This window comes from Oryctolagus cuniculus, chromosome 15 (genome assembly GCF_051225735.1).
Source record: "Oryctolagus cuniculus isolate XC-2025 breed Fujian yellow rabbit chromosome 15, ASM5122573v1, whole genome shotgun sequence".
In the NCBI taxonomy this organism is placed as follows: Eukaryota; Metazoa; Chordata; class Mammalia; order Lagomorpha; family Leporidae; genus Oryctolagus; species Oryctolagus cuniculus.
This window is the reverse complement of record NC_142881.1, coordinates 53,413,964-53,441,751: the sequence shown is the minus strand read 5'-3', so window position 1 is coordinate 53,441,751 and position 27,788 is coordinate 53,413,964. Positions and strand designations below refer to the sequence as shown.

Below are 27,788 nucleotides of genomic sequence, written 5' to 3'. Positions count from 1 at the left end.
CACTGTGGCACAGCAAGTTAAAGGCCTGGCCTGAAGGGTTCAGCATCCCACATGGGGCTGGTTCAAGTCCTGGCTGCTCCTCTTCTAATCCAGCTCTCTGCTATGGCCTGGAATAGCAGTAGAAGATGGCCCAAGCCCTTGGGCCCCTGCACCTGCGTGGGAGACTGGGGAGAAGCTCCTGGCTCCTGGCTCCTGGCTTCAGATCGGCACAGCTCCGGCCGTTGCGGCCATCTGGGGAGTGAACCAGCGGATGGAAGACCTCTTTCTCTGTCTCTACCTCCCTCTGTAACTCTTTCAAATAAATAAAATAAATCTTTTAAAAAGGAATAAAAAATAGGGAGTTATGAACCATGCTGTGCAATGCAATTGATCTATTTTAGATATACCCACAATATTCACTCCTACTAGTCTGTGAACCCTATGAGTCATGTTATGGTTACAGGAGATAAAAATAACTTCATCAAATCTTAGGATGGATCTAATTTTTGTTGAAAATTGACATTTTGCTTCTCTCATAGTCTGATTATATTTCACAAAGGACCTCATATAAGTCAATGAAGAATAGAAAACAAATATAGTTGGGACATCTGAGAACAAACTTTGGGCCACCATATGCGACAAAGTAGGGTCATAGCTGGTGATCAAAAATCAGAAATTCTGGATTTTCATTTTGGTTCATAAAGTCCACCGATACCCACCACAAAATGAATGTATCAAATCTTTTCAGTTTGTAAGGAATTATATAACTTGATGAATGATTATCCAACAGTTATTATTCATGAAACACTAACATTTCTAATACAACATGACAACACAAAGGTTAATATTCTTCAAGAATATTCCTAGAATTTGACCAATGTGTATTGCTTCTAATATGAACAAAATAATTTATGAGACTAGAAATACAGTTATAAATATATACTTATACATGCATAAATATCTCCCAAATAGCAAAATAAAAATCAATATCAGATTAGGAGTCTACTGGATTTTATTTCTAGAGGAATTAACTTGACCACTAGATGGCACTGGAGTCTGATTTCTATTTCCAGAACAGTCTCTGGGAAAACAACATAAAGCTGTAAATTTTTTGAATCAGTTATTTGTTTACCTGATGTGGCATAAGGTAAAAAGCATCTTGATATTATTTTTCAAGTTCCCAGCAATCTCCTGTCAACAAATTAACATACTGCCAACTCTTACCTGAAGCCAACTGGTCTGAGCTTGACAAATGAAATTCATGATCTCTTGAAGAATTTCTTGTAATTATAAGTTTCTACAATTGAAATAAATTTTAATTTACAAGTGAAAGAAGGAAACATGATAGATCTCTGCCAAAATATGGCTTAATTGCTTCTAGTAATTCAAATCTCAGATCCAGAACATTTAGGGCAGTGTCTGAAAATTTGTGTAACAAATAGCATGTTTAGATTGTCAGTATTCCATGGCTCCCAGAGACATGGAGAGGTAGTGGGAATCCTCATAGGATTTTCATTTTACTGGAGGAATCAGACAATAAATAAATCAATAGATGCAATAGTTTCACATGCCATGAAGAAAATCAATGGCTAACATGATGAAAACAAAAAGATGCAAGTAGATGTTAACCTAATAAGGGAGACAGAATTCTTCTCTGAAAAGGTAGCCTTTGAGATGGAATTCGAATCACAAGATGGAATCAACCACAGAAAAGAAAGCCAGCATTATTGAAGCACCAAGAAGGAAGGGAAGAAGAGTTTAGAGATGTAGACAAGCTAGTGGTGGAGACTTAGAATTTGAATTTCATCTTGCCATGCAAGCCACTGAAAAGCTTTAAGAAAGCAAGCTGCACAATCTGATTTACATTCTGCTTGCTAGTGGAGAATGCATTGCATGCATGATAAAAACAGCAATGTACACTAGGGGTCTAGCACCAGGTAGATGCTTATTATTCATTGCAATCCACTTCAGATTGCTGGACCACTTCCTTTATCATACCCCTGCCTGCTCATCACCTCCTTCCTCTGTAGCTTCTGATTCAGGTTTAAGGTGGTAAACAGGAATCTGCATTTCAAACAAATTCCCAGGTGATGTTGAGGCTGCTGGTCTAAAGTATGCTTAGAGGGGCCTGCGCTGTGGCCCAGCAGGTTAAAGCTCTGGCCTCAGGTGCCAGCATCCCATATGGGCGCCGGTTCAAGTCCTGGCTGCTCCACTTCTAATCCAGCTCTCTGCTATGGCCTGGGAAAGCAGTAGAAGATGGCCCAAGTCCTTGGGCCCCTACACCCATGTGAGAGATCTGGAAGAAGCTTCTGGCTCCGGATCAGTGCATTTCTGGCCGTCACAGCCAACTGGGGGATGAACCAGCTGAAGGAAGACCTCTCTCTCTCTGCCTCTCCTCTCTCTGTGTAACTCTGACTTTCAAATAAATAAATAAATCTTTAAAAAACAATAAACAAAATAAAATATGCTTAGAGAAGCACTGCAGTAAAAGGATAAGCATAAAATGCCAATAGTTATTAAGATAACACCAAACAAAATAGGGAGAACTTATTTCCATTCTATTACAGTTCAGACTTCTGGATGTAAGAGGTCATATTCATCCACTGCTTATATTACCACAATGGGAAATACTGACTTTTTTTTTTTTTTTTTTTTTTTGACAGTCAGAGTGGATAGTGAGAGAGAGATACAGAGAGAAAGGTCTTCCTTTTGCCGTTGGTTCACCCTCCAATGGCCGCTGCGGCTGGCATGCTGCAGCCGGCGCACCGTGCTGATCCGAAGGCAGGAGCCAGGTGCTTCTCCTGGTCTCCCATGGGTGCAGGGCCCAAGCACTTGGGCCATCCTCCACTGCCTTCCCGGGCCACAGCAGAGAGCTGACCTGGAAGAGGGGCAACCGGGACAGAATCCGGTGCCCCGACCGAGACTAGAACCCGGTGTGCCGGTGCCGCTAGGTGGAGGATTAGCCTATTGAGCTGCGGCGCCGGCCAATACTGACTTCTTAACCAAGGATGGTGTCCTTATCTCCTCCACAAACAGAGCCCCAGTTTTGTTTAGTGTTCTTGTGTCCAGCTCCATGATTGCATTAGTATTGGATTAGACCAAATACCACAGTCCCATATTCTTTTGCTAAATGCTATCTCAGTCTCCCTTATGTGATCCTGAGACCTAGGTCTGACCAGAGAAGTAATGTGTGTGGAAGATTCTGGGAAAGATTCCTATTAAAAAAAAAAAAGAGCAATGGGGGAAACAATCTGCATTTGTATTAATATTTTCATGCAGAAATAGACCCAACTTGAAAAATGTGAATATGTGTCAGGCAGTGTTTACTAGTAACTAGTTAATAGGCTCCCAGCAATGAAAGTTGCTGGTTCCCATGGTGTAAATGTTCCTACAATGGCTGATGTCAAACTTCCAATGTGTATAGTCACTGAACACAGGATTGGGACTAGATGCTAACATCATCTCATGCTGCCAGTATGAGCTGGTTCCAGCAAATTGCTATATTCTAAAGTATAAAGAAAGGCTGGGTCTTGCTCTGAAATACAGGGTAAGCAAGGCTAATTTTCATGTTGTCACAAAATCTCTCCTTAAAGTCATTTGCCTAGGTGCAGAAACAGCTGAAAAGATTCAAGCACATTGCATAACACAAAGATATCCAGATTTGCAGTTGATGGAAAGCACCCTTGCTGAAACTGTTTACATTTGGTTAAAATGTAAACCTAAAAGCAGTTCTTTGTAGGGTTCTGTGCATCATTATCATGTACGTTAGAAAGCAGAGGTCTGTCTCAGACTGTTATACTGTATCTCTGATGCAGCCACCTACATCTCTGCTTGGTGTTATAGAAAATAATGTGTAAAACAGTTGAAAGCAAACTTTATTTGGGAATACTATTGAAAATCAGAAAATCAAATACCTTCTACAGAGCAGTTATCAATTTCTTTCAATTTCTTATTCTCCTCCAACATCTTTTTTTTTTTTTTTTTTTATGACAGGTAGATTGGACAGTGAGAGAGAGAGAGAGACAGAGAGAAAGGTCTTCCTTTTGCCCTTGGTTCACCCTCCAATGGCCGCCGCGGCTGGCGCACCACACTGATCCGAAGGCAGGAGCCAGGTGCTTCTCCTGGTCTCCCATGGGGTGCAGGGCCCAAGCACTTGGGCCATCCTCCACTGCACCCCCCGGGCCACAGCAGAGAGCTGGCCTGGAAGGGGGACAACTGGGACAGACTCCAGCGCCCCGACCAGGACTAGAATTCGGTGTGCCGGCGCTGCTAGGTGGAGGATTAGCCTATTGAGCTGCGGCGTCGGCCCCTCTCCTCCAACATCTTGGTAACGACTTAAGCTTCTGTTCAGCCATTATATGTGGTTCTAAAGTCTTATAACAATTTTGGCAAATTCTTTCTAACCTTACCTGACATCAAACTCTACCATCTAGTCAAAATGGCTATTGTCCTATCCATCTTCCGTGTAACACTTTTAATGGATATCCCTCAGCTTAGATTAGTTTATCTCCTCCTTCAGTATTTTGTAAACTTCTTGTATTGTATGAGCAACCTTCAGTAGTTACAGATACATCTCTGAATCCCAACTCTTGATCTGTTCAGAATCTCCAAGAGGAGCAGTCAGGAAATGTGCTATTTTTAGCAGATTTCCATGTAATTTTTATCAGCTTAAGATAAATCTTAGTTTATCTGCTACTTTTTATTGTTTTATGTTATAGTCATGGTACTTTAGACTACTTTTTAGGCCTTACTTGAAGTAACTTTATTGAGAGCCTTCCCTACAAGATTGTACATCTCATGAAGGTAGCAAGTGTTGCTTGTTTAAGGCTGTTCCTTGTACCCCTAGGACAATCTCTGGCATATAGCAGATGGTCACTAAATACAGGTTGACTCATTGACTCATGAACCTATTGTTCTATAGCTGTGAGCTAGGAAACATCTAAAGATAGTCATTTCTGCATCAAGAATATTCACTCATAAGGGCAAACACATTTTTTCTGGTCCCACAACTCAAATGCGTGTTCTTCTACAAATCCTATACAAATCTTGGATCCAATTTCGTAGCTCTTAAAGAAGTAGGAATGGATTGTAAGGAACTACTCTTGGTATGTTTAGTTATAACATCCTGGGGGTTTGAATGTGAGGCTTAGAAACCTGAAGTAATATGGAAAAGGACAACCTTGTCCTGAGGAAGTATAAATTTTTGCTTTTAGTCCACAATGGCTATACTTGCAGATTACTTATCAGAGATACGTAACCACAAGTTCTTTAACCTCCCTTCTGGGCAATCTCTGCTCCTCCTGGTGCAATCCTGTGTGTTGCTGGTTGAGTTGAACTCTTTAATCTCACTCTCTCCAGAGGGCAAATGTTCAGCATCAGAATCTAGCACCATGTGTCAAGACAGTGGTAGTGGAGGCGGAGATCAAAACGGAGATGCAGCTTTTTCAAAGAGCACCGTATGTCTCTTTTCATTTCCAAACCAAATGAGATGGGTTGGGGAATAAATGTAGAATTTGTGTCAACCTCCTTATTCTTAGGGATCAGACACCTTAATTTTATATTTATCTTCTCCTCAGGCTTCTCTTGAGCCAAATGCTTGTCCTTTCTGATGTCATTCACTTTTTTTGGTCATTCTCACCAGTTCCTTTATCTAAAATCTAGAAATGTGAATCTTATAGGGAAGAGCCAATTCATTTTCTATTTATTGCATTCCTCCTATGCAGCACACACCATACTCATGAGCTACCCAATGGGTCTACTGTTGTCCGTCATGACAAATGAGAAAGAACTGTTTGAGAACTGGAGGTGAATCAGCTTAAATCCATTTCTTATATTTGTAAAATATAATTCTTAATTGGAATCCCAATGGATAAGAGACTAAGATGCACTCCACCACTGTTCTCAGATTGTTAGCAATCTGAGAAGTAGTCACGATCCTCTAGCACCATGGTTTTAAAATTTATTAGCCTTGGCTTGAATAAGATATTATTGGAAGCACATTATATAAAATGACTACAAAGAGTTATTAAGGTTTTTCATATAATTTTGGAACTTCCAGTATATCCATGCACTTTATCCTAGTAACATTTAAAGGGCTGCCTAAATCCAGTTTGAAAATAATGCATATACTACTACATTTCCACGTACAGAACACTGAAGTCACAAAAAGGGAATCATTCCTGATCATCGAACTCATCAGTGGAAGCGCCAGGTTCAGAATCAAGATCACCTGATATCCAATCCAGGGCCGGGTTCATTTCACTGTGATACAGAGTTTCATCCATTCATTGTTCCCTCCTAATGTATCCTATTCCTAAAAGTAGTACCTTAGTGAGAGGCAGGCATTTCCAGAGGTGCTTGATAGTAACATTTAGGGAAGTCAGAAGAAGCAGAAACCAAACTGAATCCAGCCAGCTCAGGACTTAACAAGAGCTAATAAGTGTATAAAAGGCCACATTCTACTTCCTGCACAAAATCAGGATCTCTATCAACCCAAAACACTTGAAGGAAAAGTAGAAACTGTAAGATTTCACTGCAGCAGAAATACTCACTTACTCACTATAGAACTCTCTCCCAAACGACTGAAAATTTTGCCTGGGGGCCTGATGGGTTTACTGGCATCACTGACACATTTGAGGTGGAAGGGGTCCTGAAGGACTTAACACATTTTAAGCTTTACCTGGTTCCCTTACTGGAACTGTTTCCTGCCTGCCTTGTATACATTATTGGATTCTGCTTACAACTCCACTACAGCTCATGAGCAGAGCTTATCTGAGCCCAAAGCAAATGAATTAATATGACATGATACATTAATATAGGAAATCAAAAGGAAAAAAAACTCTCTTCATTTTGTCTGACAGGTTACATATTGTTACCTGGAAGAGTAATTTGTGACTACTGAAAAGGGATGCTTTTACTGGCTACCCCCTGACAGACAAATTGTATTTGTCCCTTTGTATTTATTTTACTATTAATAAAACTGACATCAGAATATACTATTCTCAGACATGGAAGTCTGCCTTTACATTTATTTAGCCATCTTTCATGATTTTTCTTCCAGGAACCCATCTATACGTAGCAAATTTTGTTACTAGCTTGCTGCTCTTGTCAACCACTGTATGTATCTTTTAATTAAGTAGAAAAAAGATCTTAAAAGCACACATAAGCCCAGGAAACTCTATTTCTGGCTGACAGCAATGTCTCCTCATTTGCTAGTGAAAGCACAGATTGACAGAATAGATCAAGAAAATTGATCGTTACTCATATACTGGATTGAGTCAATATATGTAAATCCATCCCAGTTGCTGGCAGGCGCTGAGATGCTTGCCATGCAGAACAGACATAGTTACAGGCTGTTTTCTAGTCCAAATGCCAGCCTCTCGCTTTAATGCAGCAAAACTACAGTTATGTACTCAGAAAGCTCTTTTGTATTCATAACAACTGCAGTTTGAATGTGGTTCAGGACAGAGAAACTGTATTTACGAGCCACCATCTCTTCCGAGTCAATACAATTTGCAGTAAATACAGTTTAAGTTAGAGCTATGGTATAGATGCTCTGGGAATTTTCTTTGTGGTTTTACTACATTTTTTTGGAAGCATTTTAAATGTTTGCTGCTTTCAAGTTCATTTCTTTAAAGTGAACAGCCTTACATGGTTGTTGTGAAGATCAAATGAAATATTAGATATGAAAAGGGCTTTGAAATAAATGAAAAGCATTATGCAAATAGGAGGTGATTATTATTTTTTGTCTCAAGGTCCTTTTACTTAAGGGCAATGCTCCCTAGTTGTCCCAAGGCCTATTCATGATTTAAAATAGTTGAATATTTAAAGTAGTAGTGTCTCAAACAGAAGGCTTAGGAACATAAAATACACATTATATGTTTAGATATCACTTAATGTCTTGTCAGAGAGGAATAATTGTGAATCTTCTACTATCAAAGAAGTATCTTTTTTTTTTTTTTTTTACTCAGGATTAGGAATCAATGGTGTGTCAATTTGAGTCTTTCAAGCTTTCTTAGAATTCCTACCTGCTGGGGCAGGCATTTGATACAGAAGTTAAGACACTGTTTGGGACAACCATATCTGAGACTGAATCCCTGGCTCTGCTTTTGATTCCAGCTTCCTGCTAATGCAAACCCTGGGAGACAGCAGGTGATAGTTCAGGTATTTGGGTCCCTGCCACCCACGTGGGAGATCATACTGATTTCCTGCTCTTGGCTTTGGCCTGGCTCAGCCTTGGCTGTTGGGGCATTTGAGGAGTGAATTAGTAAATGAAATCTCTCCTCCTCTCACTCCCCCACCAATCCCAGGCCCTCTCAGTCTTTCAAATAAAATGAAAATAGATAAACAAATAATGTTTAAAAAAATCATTACCTTCTTTCCCCAGTCTAACTCAGTTAAAAGCTAAATACTTTTTCATGCTGTAAAATGCAGGAGGACTGTAGTTCAAAAGCAAATAAATGTAAACTGTCATGCAGGCTGATTTAGCATGCTCATAATATATGGCAGCAATCATGGGGAAAGCCCTGTTGGAAACAGTGGATGCTGGAAAGTGGAGACTGGGGTCCAGGATAACTTCATGAGATGCTTCCACTCTCCCCATCAATTTACTTCTACTCATTCTAGGCATTCTAACAGAGTGCCTATTTCTCTCACCCTAGAAGTAGTAAATGCCTGAGTTATCCTTGCATTTTGTCACAAAAGTTTGCAGGAGTAGAAATTACATGTTAGAGCTGGAAGGCATTTTAAATATCCCTTATTTCAGCCCCCCTCTTTACAAATGATTCTTCTTCCATCATTTCATGTAACTTCTATTGTTAATGTCTCCCACTCTGCTCATCTCTTCCCTGTCCAACCCTATGATATTCTCAGGCCTCCCCTATTCCTAACGTTGCTGGCCTTGGTGGTGCTTCCTATACCTCCTTTGCCATCCCTACTGAAGTTCTAACATGGTTACCATTTTCACTTCTACATCATGATCTCTGGAGGAACTCTTCACGGTGAAACTTCCTCTGTGGGTCTGAACTTGCCTTCTCAGAAATCATCAGTGACTTCCTAACCACAACATCCCACATGACTCTCTCATTTGGTGTTCTGTTATCTTGCTGTAACTGTGATCGTGCTGAGCACACCCTTCCTCTTGCATTTGGTGACTGACTTCTCTGCATCCTCTAATGCAGGTACTGATCTTACCAGGCTTCCACTCTTTCATTATAATCCTTTCTTAGTAGATTCAAATAGACCACTGGCTTTTGCTGTCCAGGTAGGTAATTCTCCAAGCTGTACTTTTAGCATTAACTTCAGCATGTTTTCAGGTATATTTTTCTCGTTGTCTAATGGCCATGGGTTTCAAAATTCATTAATCCAAGCTGAAATCATTCCACTCCCACAAAATAATCACATTCCTTTGTATATTAGCTGGAATACTTCAGTAACAAAGAAGTTCTCTTTATCAATTATTTTTTATTTGTAGACAAAGGTCATATAGGAATAATAGGGCAACTTGACTATTTGACTTTATTTATTTCTTTACAAAATAATAAACTTATCTTCTAGCATCCTTCCAAATTGAATAAAATCTTCGTGTGTATATTTATATACCTATGAACTCACGGAGTTAATCTTATTTGCTATGGTTGAATCCATTGCAATCATCCTCTCTGGGATAACTATCTCATATTTGACCACTAACTACCTCCTCAAGTTAGCTATTGAGTATTTTTTTTTAACTTTTATTTAATAAATATAAATTTCCAAAGTACAGCTTTTGGATTACAGTGGCTCCCCCCCCCATAACCTCTCTCCCACCCGCAACCACCCCATCTCCTGCTCCCTCTCTCATCCCATTCACATCAAGATTCATTTTCAATTATATTTATATACAGAAGATCAATTTAGTATATACTAAGTAAAGATTTCAATAGTTTGCACCCACACAGACACACAAAGCATAAAATACTGTTTGAGTTCTAGTAATACCATTAATTCACATAGTACAACACATTAAGGACAGAGATCCTAATGGGGAGTAAGTGCACAGTGACTCCTATTGTTGATTTGACAATTGACACTCTTGTTTATGGCGTCACTAATCTCCCTAGGCTCTTGTCATGAGTTTGCAAGGCTATGGAAGCCTTTTGAGTTCGCCAGCTCTGATCTTATTTAGACAAGCCTATAGTCAAAGTGGAAGTTCCCTCCTCCCTTCAGAGAAAGGTACCTCCTACCTTGATGGCCTGTTCTTTCCGCTGGGATCTTGCTCACAGAGATCTTTCATTTAGGAATACAATCTTGTTACCTTCGACAGCTTCCTTCTCTCTGGTATACTGTAGGCTTACCATACACATTTCCTGACTCGTATTTGGAACCATGAAAATTTAAGGACTAGAAAATACTATTTCAAAACTAGAGTTATATGTCAAATATGCTTATTGGTCACTGTAGCGAGGCCTTTTCAGTGGGCAAAACCAGAATCCCACTTTCACATATGCTCCCTATTTGACATTCTTCTTTTTGTTTAAATAGCTGTGTTATCTATATTTTTTAGTTAAAAGGGTAAATTTTAATCTTTGGCTGTCCGAAACATATTTTTAATATATTGATTTTTAAAATTTTTAATCTTATTTGAACAAATACCTTAGTAATATAAAATGAAAATAAATTTCTAGAGACATGATTCATGTACTTGGGTGTAATGGTAACGTCAAAGTGCCATTAACAGTGCAAAAGGAATACTTTGAGTCAGTTCTTATTTCATTGTGGTTTGGTAAATTCCTCAAGAAGGGTACACAAGAACATTAATCCATGTGCTCCTGCATGTGCACCTAAACTGAACAGAGGCCTCTGTATCTGAAGACCGATTTGACTAAATATAAGATTGTTGGCTCACATTTTCTTTCTGTCTCTCTCTTAAATATTTAACTATATTCTTCTTGGCCTTAAGTATTGCTGTTAAAAAGTTTGATGGTAATCTAATTTTCTTTCTATGAGTCTTTTTGCTGAGATGTTCAAAGGATTTTTTTAAAGGATGGTGTTGGCCTTTCTGGGTCAATTTCACAGTTTTCACTGCAATTTCAAATTGTCTTTTGTTTCAGAAAAGTTTTTGGACTATATTCTTCAGGGACTTTTATTATATAATAGAGATTACAAAATTCATTGTGCCATGGAAATTTATAGTGGCTCCTTGAAATCAATGGATCCTTTACCAGAATATTTTTAGATGAATAAAATAGCATATATAGATTTTCAAAAGAAATAAAAATATTTCAAAGGAAACTAATTATATAGTTTTCAAAAATAATTTTAAATTGTGATGTAGTGTTATACTTATTTCCTTATTAACATGTTAAGTTATTGGATGTATATTTTAAATAACAAGATAAATATGGTTAACAACCATAGTTTGAAAAAGTGATCAACATAAATTATATTCAGTTTTTAAACTATAATCTCATATTGTAACATCTGTGGTCATTTTTGGTGACAAAGTCACAGGAATTGTTAATACTACAGTGGTTTGATGCATACATTTCAAAATTTCATAGTAAATAAAGATATTTTTCTCAGCTAAGTTCATTGGACAAACATAAATTATATTCACAACCCTGAAGTCCATCAACCCTTTTAATTTATTGCTGGATTTCAAAAACTTATGTAAGTTGCATTTTTAAATCTTCTCTAATCATTTCATCTCTGAGTTTTTCTATTCATGATTTATTGGCACAGCTTCTATCATTGGCTTGGTTTCTTTTAGTTCATTTTGAAATACTGGGTTTCAGTTTTCATCTGTTTCATGGGCATGCATTTCCATGTGCCTTCTAGGTCATGGGGAATTCATTCTGCTCCTCAGTCCTTTATTAGACTGCATACTTTTTCTTTTGCTCATATGTAAACAGATGAGTTATTGTGTACTTTTAGGAGGGAGGAGAGGCCAAAATAACTTTTCTATAATTATGACTCTGGAACTCCCTATTCTGTATTTTTTCCTCAAGGTAATTAAAAATTATGTAGCCTTGTACTCTGAACTACTCAAAAGAGGTCTTCCTCTTCTATTCCTTTAACCTCATTTTCATCTGGATTTTTTTTTTGTCTCTCTCAATTCTCAATTTGGAATCTATTCTCAACAGTTTCTCCTGGGAGGGAATACTGGCTTATTACTATGAGTAGTTTATAAAGCCCAAATTTCCTTAACACCATTAGATTTTATAAATACCATCCCCATGTTCTCACTCATGATTTAAAACCCCCATGCAGTTCTGTTCAATTTCCAGTGAGTACAGGGATACAGGCATGCTGTGGAACTCCAAACCTCGAGATACACATTATCATCAATAAATATTCTATATTGGTTTCTGAATTTTTTTATCATAGCTGCGCTATTGGTCTATACAGGGCAGTGGTTCTCAAATGGTGATGATTTTGATTCCTAGAGATATCAGCCTATATCTACAGTGTTGATTTTTACAACTGGAAGGGGGTACAGTACTAATATCTAGTGAGCAAAGACAAGGTATTGTGTAAAACATGCACAGAGTTATATCTCATAACTAAGAATTTTACAGTCCACATTATTAGTAATGTTCATGCTGAAAAACCCTGGATAAGGTAATTTGGGGAGATTCAAAAACTAAGCCCATAACTAATATCGTCCCAGGTGCCTCCTTCTGCCAAAACATCTGTTCACCGCCATTTCCTATCATCAATTCCCTTATTTAGGCCCATATTTTTCTTTGACCTGAACTATTGTGTTAGCTTCCTGGTTGATCTTCCCAATAAACATACCTCTGATCTAAATCATCCCACTCATGATGGCAGAGAAATTATCATACCGAACATTTGCTCAAAGAGATTCAGTGACTCACCAACACCTTGGAAATAAAGTTCATCTCCATTATCTGGAAATTCAAAGTTTTCTATGCTTTGTTCCCAATGTATCTTTTTGATTTTTTTTTTTCTACCTCTATTCCCTCACCCATAACCTATAATGCAATCAAGTAGGAATCTCCACATTTGACAAGGATGTCTCTTTTTTTCTCACTTCCTTCTAGGACTATGCTCTCAGTTTTTAGTGCCTTATTCCCAAAGCTCCTTTGATTGAAGTCTTCCTCCTCTTCTGTGTTCCTCTTCAGCTTGTCCCGCATATACTCCAACAAGAAATTCTCTTTTGATTATCCTAGTATTTTGGATACACTTGTCTATAGCTTTTAATTTTTATGTATACATACATAATACAAGATGTATTTTAGTATATATCTTATTACATTGTAATTTCACTCTGAGAAAACACTGTATATTTTTTCTCTTGGCATGATATTCCCCATAAACCCTAGCAAGGGTTTATACTTAATAGATATTCAATAATATTTGTCAAATGAATGAATGAATAGAACAAGACATAAAGTACAGGTATCTTTCTGGTCAATGATAAAGACTAAATGGCCTTAAAATAAAATTATGGTAGTGGGTTCTTATATTAGCCATACTTCTCCAGAGAATCAGAACCAACAGGATACACAGAGATATTTGGAAAGAGATTAATTATGAAGGTTGACTTACATGACTGTGGAAGCCAAGAAATTCTGTAATCTGCTGTTAGCAAGTTGGAGGCTCCAGTGGTATTGATGATATAGTTCCAAACAAAACCTGAAGATGTGAGAGCCAATGATGTTAAATCCCAGGATGAGCCTGAAGGCTTGGGAAGCAGAGGGGCTGATGATATAAATCCTGGTCTGAATCTGAAAGTCAGAGAACCAGGAACACTGATGTCCAAGGGCAGAAGATAGATGTCTTAGTTCAATTTAAAAAGTCAAATTCACCCTTCACATTTTTGTTCTATTTACTCACTCAATAGATTAGATGATGCCTACATGTTAAGTAATACAATGTCATTTACACAGTCTACTGATTGAAATGCTAATCTCTTCTACAAAAATCCCCAAAGACATACTCAGAAATATTGTTTTACCAGATATCAGATATCTGGGCTTCCTGTAGCCTAGTAAAGTTGACACATATCACACCTCTTGAGACCATCTTGTGTAAATTATAACCATCATCACTTCCTCCTCCTAATCCTAGTTTCCTGGGAGGAATACACTTCCCCATACTTTTGAAGCTGTCTTCTTTTGAACACATGGTAATCAGAGGGTAATCCCTAGCTTCTTGAGTTGGGTTTGGCCAATAAAACACTTTTCTTTGGTCACTTGGATATTTGCTGACATGATAAGAGACTGGAAACAAGTTGGCATGCTTCCACAGGAAAAACATGTCTTGTGTAAGGACAATGAAACATGTGAAAAAGTCTTTGTTCTAATATACAGCTTACAGCCAGATCAGTTGAATCCCAGAAGGGTCATAGATATATGAAGAATGAAGGTATACTGTCGGTCAGGAGCATCATTTTGGTGCTAGTTAGCTAGTACCAAAACCTTCACTACCTGCTAACTATCTACTGTAATCACTGCCCATTTTGACCTCTCTGAACCTAGTCTCCACCATCTCCCATCTCTCATTTTGAACACTGCCAAAATCTCTCCTTAAATCCCCAAAATCTCTTTCAACCTCCAAATTCTTTCCTTAAATTCTTCCAATTTTGTATTCATCTAAATTTTTTTATTAAATGTAATATTGGTACAGCTTTATGGGGGCACAGTGCAATATTTCAGCAGATATATGTAACATAAATGATCACATGAGGCAATCAACATCACCACATCCCACCCTTCCTTAACATTTAGAGCCTACCAGCTCCTTTCTTTCAGTTCTTTATAGAGCATATAGTATATTATTATGATCCATAGTTACCCGACTGTGCTATGGAACACCAGAACTCACTACTGCTGACTTTGCTTTGGAACCTGTTATCCAACAGCCCTCTAGCCTCTGAGTCTCCTGTAATCAATATTTTAAGTTCAGAACAATATGACTTGAGAAATGGTCTAAGCTACATTTCTTTTCAAGTTCAAAAATCAATTAACTCTAAAAGTCATTAACAAGTCACCAAATTTTGTGTTCATTACCTAGGCCAGAGCATGGGTAACTTATTGGAAGATTTCTTCTGTAAGGGCAGGTTGTATACTGCACAATTCTATGAGTCCCAGACCTTAGTAAATAAGAGTAGATATTCTCCTAGTCATGACTGTCCCCTAATTGATAAGAAATATTACTTTAGAAAAGTATCTTTAATCATACTTATTTGGGAAACAAGGATAGGACAAATGGTTAGTAACTTTTTGTTGCATTATACTTGACTTTTGCTTGTTAGATTGATTTCACTGCAGAACTTCTCAGAGACTTCAGTTTAAATGTTCGTTCTTTTTCAAGCAGGAAGCATGGGAGCAATAATTTTTAAACATGTGGATCCTGGAATCCTATCTCTCACTAACACAGACAATTATCTCAGGGAGCATGGATATTCTAGTACAGAGTTTAAGAGATGGTAATCGAAGTTAGAAAGCCATAAACCTAACATGACATTCAAGACCCTCTATAATATGTCCCAAATGTACATTCTCATCATACTTTTATGATGTTTTCTATTACAAGATAACATAACTTCATAATGAAAAATTTGAAAATATAGAAAATAAAGTATAACATATACATAATGACACATTTACATATACACACACATCATCATCATCATCATTCAACTATAACCAAGTACAGATGTTCTTTGACTTATGATGAGACTACAGCCCAATAGGTCCATTGTTATTTGAAAATATGTAAAGTTGAAAATGTATTTAATACCTCTTATAGAACCAACTGGGACATCGATAGTTTAGCAGCACAGTACACTGCACAATTCACACTTCTGATCATATACTTGACCAGGAGTTGTGATTCCCACCCACCCAGCTTCATGAAAGACTATCATACCATGCATTGCAAGACCAAAAAAAGACAAAAGATTCCAAATTTGAAGTTAGGATTCTAATGAATGAGTATTACTTTCATATCATCATGAAGTAGAAAAATCTTAAGTCAAACCATTGTAAGTTGAACTATTCTAAGTTGAATCACTATAAGTTGAACCATTGTAAGTTGGTAACTATCTGTATTTAATTTAATTTCCTTGCAATCTTTACATTATAAGTATTTTATCTGCTTGTGATAATATTGAACATTAAATTATAAATACATGTTTTAATATTAATAATAAATATTATAGATAAATACATATTTCATTTTCATTTTACAATGACATTTCAAGCAAATAAAATTGTACCTGCAGTCAATTTTGCAACATATTAACATATTCATATCTTCAGATGTTTATGTTTTCCCAAGGAAAAAAAATGCTGTTGAACTTCAGGCATCTTTTGTGTTTCCCTTTTCTCATTTCAAGTCACATCTTGCCTCCCTCAGGATAACTACCATCCTGAATTTATTATTTCCTTGAATACTTTTATAGTTTTAACACATGTTTGTAGCCATAAACAAAATAGGGATTGGTTTTTATGTTTTTAAACTTCTACATTGGGTAAGCTACAAATATTACTCTATAACTTGCATTTTCCCTCAAAACACTATGATCTTAGAGTTTTTTCACTTTTTAAAAGAAAGTCTGTATTCTATTTTATTTACTTGAAGAGCAAAGAGAATTCCCATTCCATCCCTTGGTTGACTCTCCAAGTGTCTGCAAGGGCCAGAGCTGGTACAGGATCAGCATCAGGAACTAGGACTCAATTCAGGTCTCTCACATAAGTGGCAGAAACTCAATTTGTTTTTCCTTTTTTTAATGTTATCTTTTTTTTTTTTGACCGTTTCATTTCTTTTTTTTCTTTCAAACTTTTATTTAATGAATATAAATTTCCAAAGTACAGCTTATGGATTACAATGGCTTCCCCCCCATAACGTCCCTCCCACCCGCAACCCTCCCCTTTCCCACTCCCTCTCCCCTTCCATTCACATCAAGATTCATTTTCGTTTCTCTTTATCTACAGAAGATCAGTTTAGCATACATTAAGTAAAGATTTCAACAGTTTGCTCCCACACAGAAACATAAAGTGAAAAATAATAGATGATTTTTTAAATGATGATGAAATCAGATCAGACCTATTGTCATGTTTAATCCCAGTGAGAGTCAAGTTGGGAATTGATAATTTCTTTTTTTTTTTTAAAGAAGATCAGTTTAGTATATATTAAGTAAACATTTCAACAGTTTGCACCCCCACAGAAACACAAAGTGAAATATACTGTTTGAGTACTCGTTATAGCATTAAGTCTCAATGTACAGCACATTAAGGACAGAGATCCTACATGAGGAGTAAGTGCACAGTGACTCCTGTTGTTGACTTTACAAATTGACACTCCTGTTTATGGCATCAAGTTTCCAAGGCTATGGAAGCCCCTTGAGTTCTCCGACTCTTATCTTGTTTAGACAAGGTCATAGTCAAAGTGGAGGTTCTCTCCTCCCTTCAGAGAAAGGTACCCCCTTCTTTGAAGACCTGTTCTTTCCACTGGGATCTCACTCACAGAGATCTTTCATTTAGGTGTTTTTGTTTTTGTTTTTGTTTTTGTTTTTGTTTTTTTTGTTTTGCCAGAGTGTCTTGGCTTTCCATGCCTGAAATACTCTCATGGGCTTTTCAGCCAGATCAGAATGCCTTAAGGGCTGATTCTGAGGCCAGAGTGCTGTTTAGCACATCCGCTATTCTATGAGTCTGCTGAGTATCTCACTTCCCATGTTGGATCACTCTCCCCTTTATTTATTCTATCAGTTAGTATTAGCAGGTACTAGACTTGTTTATGTGCTCCCTTTGACTCTTAGTCCTTTCATTATGATCAGTTGTGAACTGAAATTGATCACTTGGACTAGTGAGATGGCATTGGTACATGCCACCTTGATGGGATTAAATTGGAGTCCCCTGGTATGGGCAGAAACTCAATTACTTGAGCCATCACTACTGCCTCCCAGAGTCGCATTGACAGTAAACTGGAGTCAGCACTCATAACCAGAATTGAACCCAGGCACTCTGGGCTTAATGCACACTTCCATTTTCTACCTTATTATATATAGCTCACATTCGGCTATCAAGACTACAGTATAGATTATACAACAAATATTTTACCCATTTTCTTCCTGTTGATGGATATTGCATCTTATTTTTGTCATTATAAACAATACTGAAATTACATCAAATTATAATTGCTGGATCACAAATAGATATGTAAACTGTCAACTCTCCTAGACATTGCCATATTCATTTCAAAAGTAGATTTGCTAGTTTACATTCTCAGAAGTGGACATGAGAGCTCATGTAATTCTACACCTGCACCATTACAGGTACAGTAAATTTTTTATTATTGCCCACTCTGGTGGGTATGTAAAGACATATTATGGTGAGTTGATTTTGTATTTCCTTGATTACCTGGGAAGCAGAGTATTTTTTCATGTTTATTGCCCAGTCAGCTTTCTGCTCACATGACTTTAAAGGATACTATTTGTATCCTCTAAATATTCTGGAATTTTTTATTCAATTTCTTCCTAATTACAAAAGTAATGCATGCTCAGTTTGAAATTTATAGCAAATTATAAATAAAAATGAAATCATTTCAAATATAACCATCTGCTAGTTATGATTTTTAATCTTTAGGTTTATTTCCTATTGTGTATTAGTATTCATAACTGTTTTATATAATCAAGGAAAGAAGAAATTGTGAAGAGAGCTTCAATGAGAATATTTACCACTGGGTTGCTTGTTATTCTTTTCAGATTAAATTTCATTGACAAGAATAATTCAACACAGGAATATGAGCATCTAGCCTAGTGGTTAAAAATGTTAAGATGCTTGGGTCCCATATCATAGTACCTAGGTTCTGTATCTAGGTTCACTCCCAGTTATAGCATCCTGACAATGTAGACCCTGGATGTGATGACGGCAAAAGTAATTGTGTTCTTGCTACTTGAGTTCCTGGATCCTGGCTTGGATTGGCCCAGCCTGAGCCTTCGCAAAAATTTAGTGAGTGAATTAGATGGGAGAACTGTTTCTCTCTCCTCAAATAATAATTTTTTAAAAAAAGAAAAGAAATATAGGACACCATTTGTCAAACTAGTTGGTATGAAAATGGCCAGAATATAGTTTTTTCATGCAGAACAAAAGCAAACATTTTGCTTAATCATTTTCTAGGTTCTCTAACTCAACATTGTACATAAGTCATCCATTGTTAACAAGTACTAATAGATAAGATTTTTGTGACTATTGCCATGTAACCCCTTTAGGCTTTGAATTACAAAATCCCATTTGTTATTTATTTTTAGGATACAAAGTGTGATTTAATCAGTATAGTGCACTGAAATGATGTTTTTGTTCATTATTTTTATTCATTATTCTCCTGGATATTTATAGCATATTTTACAAATATTTTTAAGTAATAAAAGCTCAAAACACACTGAGTAGTTTGAGTCTTTAAACAATGGAGAAGATCTGTGCTGTTAGAAATGAACACAATCTGGATGATTTTTAAGTTCTTTGATTACAAACTTTTTTTCCCAAAACTTGAAAATTTTTCTCAAATTCTGGCATTTGCTATGACAGAAAGGTTAAAGTAAGCCCTTGTAGGCAACATTTTTCTTTTTGCTCTGGTGACTGTGGGATTTATTTTTGTTCTTCTACTTCAAACATTTTGGCCAGTCATGTTCAAGTATGGTTCTCTTCCCTTTGATTTTTTTCTAGCCCTCAGTGGATCCTTCTGTTCTGGATACTTAAGTCTTTGTATGGCTCAGAGAAGTTGCTTTCTACTTAACATATGTCTTTTATTATTGCTTCAGCTGTAGTTGCTCTGGTTTTCTCCTCTTGAACTTGTAAAATCATTGGCTTTCTTTTCTATTCTCTGCCAAAATCTTTTCCTTTATCATTTTCATCTTTTTATGCCTTTCTTTTGCATTTTATAACAGTTCTGGAGCTTGTTCAATGAAACACTGATTTCTTTTTCTATGGTTCTATTTTATTTCTTACTGCTATTCCCTTTTATACTGCGCTTTCATTTTTGGTGTTCTTGAAGGCCTGCATTTGCTCAGGAATCTTCCTTCTCATCCCTTCCAGTGTCTGTCTTTATGCCTTTCTGTTACTGCTTTCCATGTGCTGGTTGTCTTGTGCTCTAACCAATGACTACCCAATTTTCTACAATATCCATCTGTTTAACAGAACAAATCATTTTATTATGTTTCTCTTTCTGCAAATTGTTAGGTTAATGTGCTCTGCCTTTGTGATGTAACGTTGTAAATATTCAACATGTTTTATTTTTCTGCTTACTTTTCCTTCAGCAAGGAGAGACCTCAATGGGTTTTTCTCCCAACAGAAAAGTGTACAGCTTGTTTTAAAGTTCCTTTCTTATGGACATGAATGCAGGTTGACTTCCCTTTTACACTGGGTTGGAAAACTTCACGGCAGGCACAGCTCTTAGCATTAACCACAGAGTCTGGTAGGCTTTAATCTACAATGATCCTACTAGCTAAGAAGACAAATTCTCCCATTCTCCACTGCATAGTATTCTGACTCAATGATCATACACTTTTATAAGGATTGGGCCCTTTGGACATATCTCTAAATGTAAGACAAAAGCAGACTATAAACCAATGGTAAGAAATTCCATTTTGATGTTTTTTTTTTAATATTTAAATTGTTTTTACTTATTTGAGAGGAAGGGTGGATGGGGGGGGGGGGAGAGACATTAAGCTCCCATCCTCAGGTTTATTCCCCCAAATGCCTGCAACACCCAGGACTGAGCAGGGTTGGAAACAGGAGCTGGGAACACACCCAAGTCTTCAATGTAGTGGCAAGAACCCAAGTACTTGAACCATCACCACTGCTTCCTAGAGTCTAATTGCGTTAGCAGGAAGCTAGAGTCAGGAGCTGAAGCTAGGAATCAAACCTAGGCATTCCAAAGTGGGACATACGTATGCGAACACTCGGCTAAACACCTACTCCTCAGTTTTTGCATTTTGCTTTATGTAGCTCACATTCAGCTACAGCAACTAAGGGATAAAATATACCATAGATATTTTATCCATTGTATTCCTGTTGACAGATATTGCATTCCATGTTTTTGTCATTATCGTATTATATTCGCTGGATCATAGATATGTACACTGTATACAGATCATAGATATGTACACTGTACCTATATATTGACATCTCAAAAGTATCTGTATATGACATCTCAAAAGTATCTGTGCTATGGCCAGCACAGTGGCCTAGCAGGTAAAGCCACCGCTTGCAGTGCCAATATCCCATAAGGGCACTGGTTTGAGTCTCGGCTACTCCCCTTCTGATCCAGCTCTCTGCTAGGGCCTGGGATAGCAGTAGAAGATGGCCTGAGTCCTTGGGCCCTGCACCGCAATGGGAGACATGGAAGAAACTTCTGGCTCCTGGCTTTGGATCCGAACACCTCCGGCCATTGTGGCCAACTGGGGAGTGAACCAGCAGATTGAAGACCTCTCTCTTTCTCTCCCTCTCTCTCCCCCTCTCTCCCTCTCTCCCCCTCTCTCCTCCCCTCCCCCTCCCTCCCTCTCTCTCTCTCTGCATAACTCTGATTTTCAAGTAAATAAATAAATCTTTTTTAAAAAATTAGCTGTGCTTATTTAAGTTCTCAAAACAGGACACAAGAGTTCATGTGACTCTATATCCTCACCATTATGGGTTCAGCAAACTTTTAATTATTTCCCACTCTGGTTGTTATTGCAAAGGCATATTTTGATGGCTTCATTTTGAATTTCATTAACTACTAATGAGGCAGAATATCTTTTTCGTGTATATTGGTCAGTCAGGTTTTTGCTGTTAAAATTTACTTGTTTGTATTCTTAGCGTATGTGGGTTTTTGTTCAATTCCTTCCTAATTACTAGTAACCTCATTTTGATAATGTGAACCACTGAAATGTCCTTTAATAAATTCAAACTTAAAACTTTGCTTAGGGGCCAGCGCAGTGGCTCACTTGGTTAATCATCCACCTGCTGCACTGGCATCCCATATGGGCGCTGGGTTCTAGTCCCGGGTGCTCCTCTTCCACTCCAGCTCTCTGCTGTGGCCCGGGAGTGCTGTGGAGGATGGCAGTTGCATCCTCATGGGAGACCAGGAGGAAGCTGGCTCCTGGCTTTGGATCGGCGCAGCGCCGATTGTGGCGGCCATTTGGGGAGTGAACCAATGGAAGGAAGACCTTTCTCTCTGTCTTTCTCTTTCACTGTCGAAAACTCTACATGTCAAATAATAAAAACTTTTCTTAGGAGGAAATTTTTAGTATATATGTACTGAATCAAAGAGTATCACTGAATATAAAGATTTGATACTCAATCTGATGCTACCTGATTTCACCCATCCCCTCCTTTCAAAAATTCTACTCCTTAGAAACTAATTTGGTCTTATTTATTGTCCTTAAAAGCAGTAAGACTTTAATAATCTGTTTTCAATATTGTGTGGAGGACACAGAAGTGCAAATATAATCTCTCTTGTATGTATGATGTAGGCCTCTTTAAATAGCCATGAAATACCATTAAAGGTACAAGGAGTGGATAAGATACAATCCTTGTGTGTCAGTCAGGGTCCTCTGTTGCAATCAACAGAAACTGAGTTGTTATTTGAAGCCATTATGAGTATATTGAAAGGGTACAGGAAGCTCAGACAGTTGACAGGTAAGCTGTAAATCAAGTTTTAAAGAGACAGCAGAAATGACAACCTAAAAATCTGAAAGCTAGGACTACAGGTCTTAGAAGAATGAACTCACTGCAGCAACAGTTTGGCCATGCTCCAGGGTGACTGTGCTCCATTCCTGAGCAAAGTAACAAGTTGCCAGCACAAGATTCAAATTCCAAGGAGTCAGTGTCCAGTTGGTTTCAGATCCCATCTACTCTTTGTCTGGAACAGTAGGGCTCCTGATTATGGTTCCACCATTCAGTATCCTGAGAGGAAGAGGGAAGTCCTCCAGAGAAACCAACGTGCTAATAAGAAGAAGTGAACCTTGAGAAGACGAAATCCTATGAATCTACATGTGAACCTAAGCCTCTGCCTTCAGGTTTTACCTACATTTGCTTGCATCTTTGCTTCAGTTTCTTCAAACATTTTACTTATGTAGCTGAATTTTCATTGCTTTTGTATCTCAAATTGGTCATTGGCTTAGTGTTCCAGGTTTTGAATGTTTGTTTTGAGAGCTCATACATTAGTGGGTAGTAATAGAGGATTTATAATCAAACAAATCTGGAATCAAATTTTAGCTGCTTGGCTCATTACCTAAGTAAACAGACAAATCACTAAACTTTTCTGATCCTCAATCTACTAATTTATCATGATTTGTTGGAGAATTCAGTAGGGTAACATATGACAAGTACTTAGAAAATGCTCGATAAATGACAGATTTTGTTATTATGGTGATATTTTCAGAAATTTTTGAAGTTATCATTCTTAATAGACTAACTGATAGAGGCCAGCACCATGGTGCACTAGATTAATCCTCTGCCTGCAGCACCGGCATCCCATATGGGCGCTGGTTCTAGTCCCGGTTGCTCCTCTTCCAGTCCAGCACTCTGCTATGGCCTGGGAAAGCAGTAGAGGATGGCCCAAATCCTTGGGCCCCTGCACCTGCGTGGAGGACCAGGAGGAAGCTCCTGGCTTCAGATCAGTGCAGTTCTGTCTGTTGCAGCCATTTAGGGAGTGCACCAGTGGAAGGAAGACCACTCTGTCTCTCTCTCTAAATAAACAATCTTTAAAAAATAGACTAGCATATTAATCTATTTTTTCTTCACCCTGAACACAAATAGAATGTCTAAATTTGTCCTCAGTAACACCAATTTTGAACAAAGAGAATACAAAATTCCAACCATCTCTCCACAAGCTATCATACTTCACCCCCAGTAAGTGATAAGCCAGGCCAGCCCCTACCTGGTCAGTCTACTAAAAGTGGGGGAGGACTTAAGGAAATTTCAGTTCCACTGTGGGGACCAAACAATTGAAAAGGACCAAAGCAATTATGAACATACCATCCAGTGACCTACCAGAAGAGCATTCAACAAACATCTGTTCTTAGGACAGCAGCTGTAACTCTCTCCAAGTAGGAATATTCATTGACACACTATTATGTATACATTTGATTGTGGCATAACTACAGTAATATTAAAGACAAGATCCAAACATCCATATGAAGGCACACTTAGAGTTGTCTAATTGAAAAGACAAGTGGAAGAGACTGATCTTTACCAAAGAGAGTAAGAAGTTAAATGAAAGTCACCTGCAGGGCATTTAACTGTACAAGGGATTACATCTGTGTAATAAGGGACTAGAGGTAACCTAAGAACTGAGCACCAGGTATTTAAACCCTGGGATATTCACTATGAGTCTGGCTGTTGGCAAGAGTAGGCACTATTATATCACATTTAATTGCACATAGCCCTGGTACAATTACTGTCAAAAAAAGAAAAAGTATTGTCTAGTATGTTGGAAGTTTCCTATTGAATTTCTAACCATGGTCCTTATTGCATATCAGACATGGCATGGAAACTTATTTGTAAGGGAGAAGCTAACAAGGCTTCTCAAATGTTAACATGTCTTTAAATCATCTACGATATTGTTAAAGCACAGATTTTGATTTAGTAAGCCTGGGCTGGGGCCTGAGCTTCTGCATTTCTAAACATTTCCAACATGATGCTGAGGCTGCTATCCACATCCCAATTTTGAATAGCAAAGTTAAAAGGATATAACAGTGATTACTACACAGATTTCTAACTTCAGAGAAATTCTCCTAACTGCACTTTCAGGACTTGACCTATACAACTAGCTCATAAATATCAAAAGGTGTTATCTGTCTACTGCTTAGGCACATTTTCCATGGGCCCTGATAAAGCAGAAAGCTTCCTTAGTTTGCATAGCAATACTCAAGAGCATGTTTAAAATGTAGATTCCCTACATTTTCTCCCCCAAGTATTTGGCTTAATGGTGCATAAAATTTGTAATAAAATGTATTTAGTTATTTATTTTAAAATTTACACGAAAGGAAGAGACAAAAAGATGCAGACAGATAGAAAGGGATCTTCCACATTGGTTCACTTCTCAAATGCCCACATCAGATGGAGATGGGCCAGCCTGTAGCCAGGAGTTAGGAAGTCCATTCACACCTTCCACATGGGTGGCATGGACCCAAATACTTGAGAGATCCTCTGACCCATATTAACAGAAAGCAGACCCAGAACTCCATTCCAGGTAGTCCAACCAGGGACCAGAGGATTGCAAGCATACTCTTATCTGCTTGCCAAATGCCTAATCCTGAAATTTGCACTTTTAATAGGTAGCCCAAGTATTTCTGATGCAGATGTTACTTGTACCACCCTTTGAGAAATCCTGACCAAGTTATTATATGGCTATTTTTACCTGGTGTAGTCTACTTAGAGTTTATACTACAACGCTGAACAAGGAGACTATAGAACACAATGACCTAAAGAAGGCAGATGTCAACTTCTCATTCATTACTAGTCTAAAGATGAGGATTGCAAGCTGGTATGACAGCTCCCTGCCATGACGTCATTATGACCTAGTTTCCTGCTATTTTATTGCTCTGTCATCTCCTAGGGTGTCTTTGACTTCATGTTTAAATCTGAATGACTGTCTCATCTGTAGCCCTGGCCATAGGAAGGGGGGGAAAGGGTAGAAAAATTGAAGGATGAGCTATTTTCCTTTTTTCACATTATTTTGTTTATGTTTTGCTGAATTGTACTTTATGTACAGTAAACTATATCTGTTAAAGTATGCAGTTTGAAAAATTGCATCATACTTGTAACAATGCACATGTCCATCCATAGATGAATGAATAAGCAATCTAATTTTAGGAATGAATACAGAACATGAACATAATACATTGATAATAAATCAGTTACATGGTCACACCAAGCTACAATGGAGACTGCATAATGTTATTCAAACCCAGCAGCCATGAACAAAGCTGTATCTTTAGTACTACAGAGGAGATGATTGGCTCTGTGGGAAAGCTACCAATTCAAAACTGTTGGCAACCTTTGTGTCTTAAAATGTAGAACAGCTACTTCTTCAGGAAGCCTAGTTATCACTAGATAACTACAATATAATACTTTTAACTCAGCTCAGAGCTGAGTTAAATTCCCCTCCTCTGCCTAATAGAACCTACTTTTCATGAATCTACCACTATACCTACTGACACTGGGTCAAGGAAATGACCCCTCTGCATCTTAATCTATGTGCCTTTTGATAGGGTCTACCTTTGTCAACAACTGACAAAACTGAATTGGCCTGACACACTTAAGAAAGAAAGGTGATAATTACTAGTGTTCCCTTTTTAGTAGTAAGAACAGCAATCTGGTACTTAACAGGTGCTTACTATATGTCAAACACTATTCCAAACCTCCTAAACATATTATCTTTCATTTTTTTTACAATAAAATAGAATTTTTATACTGATTTTTTGTGAAGAAAAAGAGACTTATAAAAAGTACAAAATATACCCCAGTCTATAGCAATAATATGTAAGAGAAGCAGAATTTAATCTAGGTCTTTCTAATCCCAAAATCTGTCTTTTTCTCCCTGAGTGGACCCCTTTCCTTCTATAATGTCATTGTATGATTGGACAAGTCCCTAAAATACACTGCCTGATTTTAGTTTTTCCTGGCATTTTTATATACTTTACTAATTGTCCTAGAAGGAAATGTTTCCTATTCTTTTCCACAGGCATGCCAAAAAATAAATTCTATGTAGCTCAAGTAAACTAAGAACTAAACTGATTTGATTCCAGATTCTTCTGTCTTAAAAGAGTCAAAACTAGAATTAAACATCTGGCTTCTAGCTTATTTATCAGATGGGAAAATTGAGGCAAAAAAAAAAAAAAAGAAAGATGGCAGATGGGTGTTTGGTGCACTGGTTAAGATGCTGGCTGGGACAGCTGCATCTCATGGCGGACTGCCCGTGTTAGAGTCCCAGCTGTTCTTCTGACTCAAGCTTTCCGTAATGTGCACCCCAAGAGATAGCAGGTGAAGGCTGAAGTACTATGGTCCCTGCCACCCATGCGGGAGACCTGGGTTTGAGTTCCAGGCTCCTGTTTCCACCTTGGCCCAAATCTAGCTATGGTTGGCATTTGGGAAGTGAATCAGTATATGAAAAATATCTGTTTCTCCCCTCCCCCCTTTCTCTCTCTCTCTCCCTCCCTCCCTCTCCACTCCTTTTCAAATAAAAATAATTTAAATTTTTAAAAAAATATACAAAATCATTGTTAAGAGTCAAACAGGACACAAGCTCAACAGGTCCCGGGTCCCCATTTGCCAAGGAAGCAATATGCATTTGGAAATACTACAACAGTGTAACCAAACAACTCAAGATTCAAATACTGACTCTGCCCGCTTGAGCATGTGACCTCAGGCAAGTTCTCTAAGTTCTCTGAGCCTCTTTCCTCATTTGTAAAATGAGAATAATGATATCTACCTCATACAAGTGCTATGAGTACTGAGAGGAACTATGAAAAGTACCTATTTCAGTCTTTGGCACAGATCAGGTGTTCATTAAACGTTGAGTTCTCCCTCTCCATTACAGTCCAGCCTTTTCCTGAAGCACACAGTGTCACTTCTCCTTTCTTTGCACCCACATAAATTTCTCAGGGTAGAAATCTTCAGCTGACTGTATATGAAACAGAGTCCCTTCCAACAGCTTTTTTGTTATTTAAAGAAAGAAAAAGTAAAAAGTGCTGAGCCAATATTTCTACTATTCAATCATTAAATATTAATCGATGTCAATGCATTTGAGGGAGCCTTTAGCTGTGACAGGTGAGCTGAAAGTAGAAATTCTGATTTAACGAGGCCTCCCGGCCGCTT

General features: G+C 37.8%; 1 long non-coding RNA gene across 2 annotated transcripts in view; it reads right to left on the bottom strand.

The window, feature by feature from the left end:
* The window catches only part of LOC127484266 (uncharacterized), a 453,346-nt gene that overhangs the window by 120,414 nt on the left and 305,144 nt on the right, over positions 1 to 27,788 (bottom strand). For both annotated transcript variants that reach the window (XR_016222206.1, XR_016222205.1), the window contains one exon: positions 13,531 to 13,709. This is a non-coding gene — a long non-coding RNA (uncharacterized LOC127484266). The remainder of the gene's footprint in view (positions 1 to 13,530; positions 13,710 to 27,788) is intronic.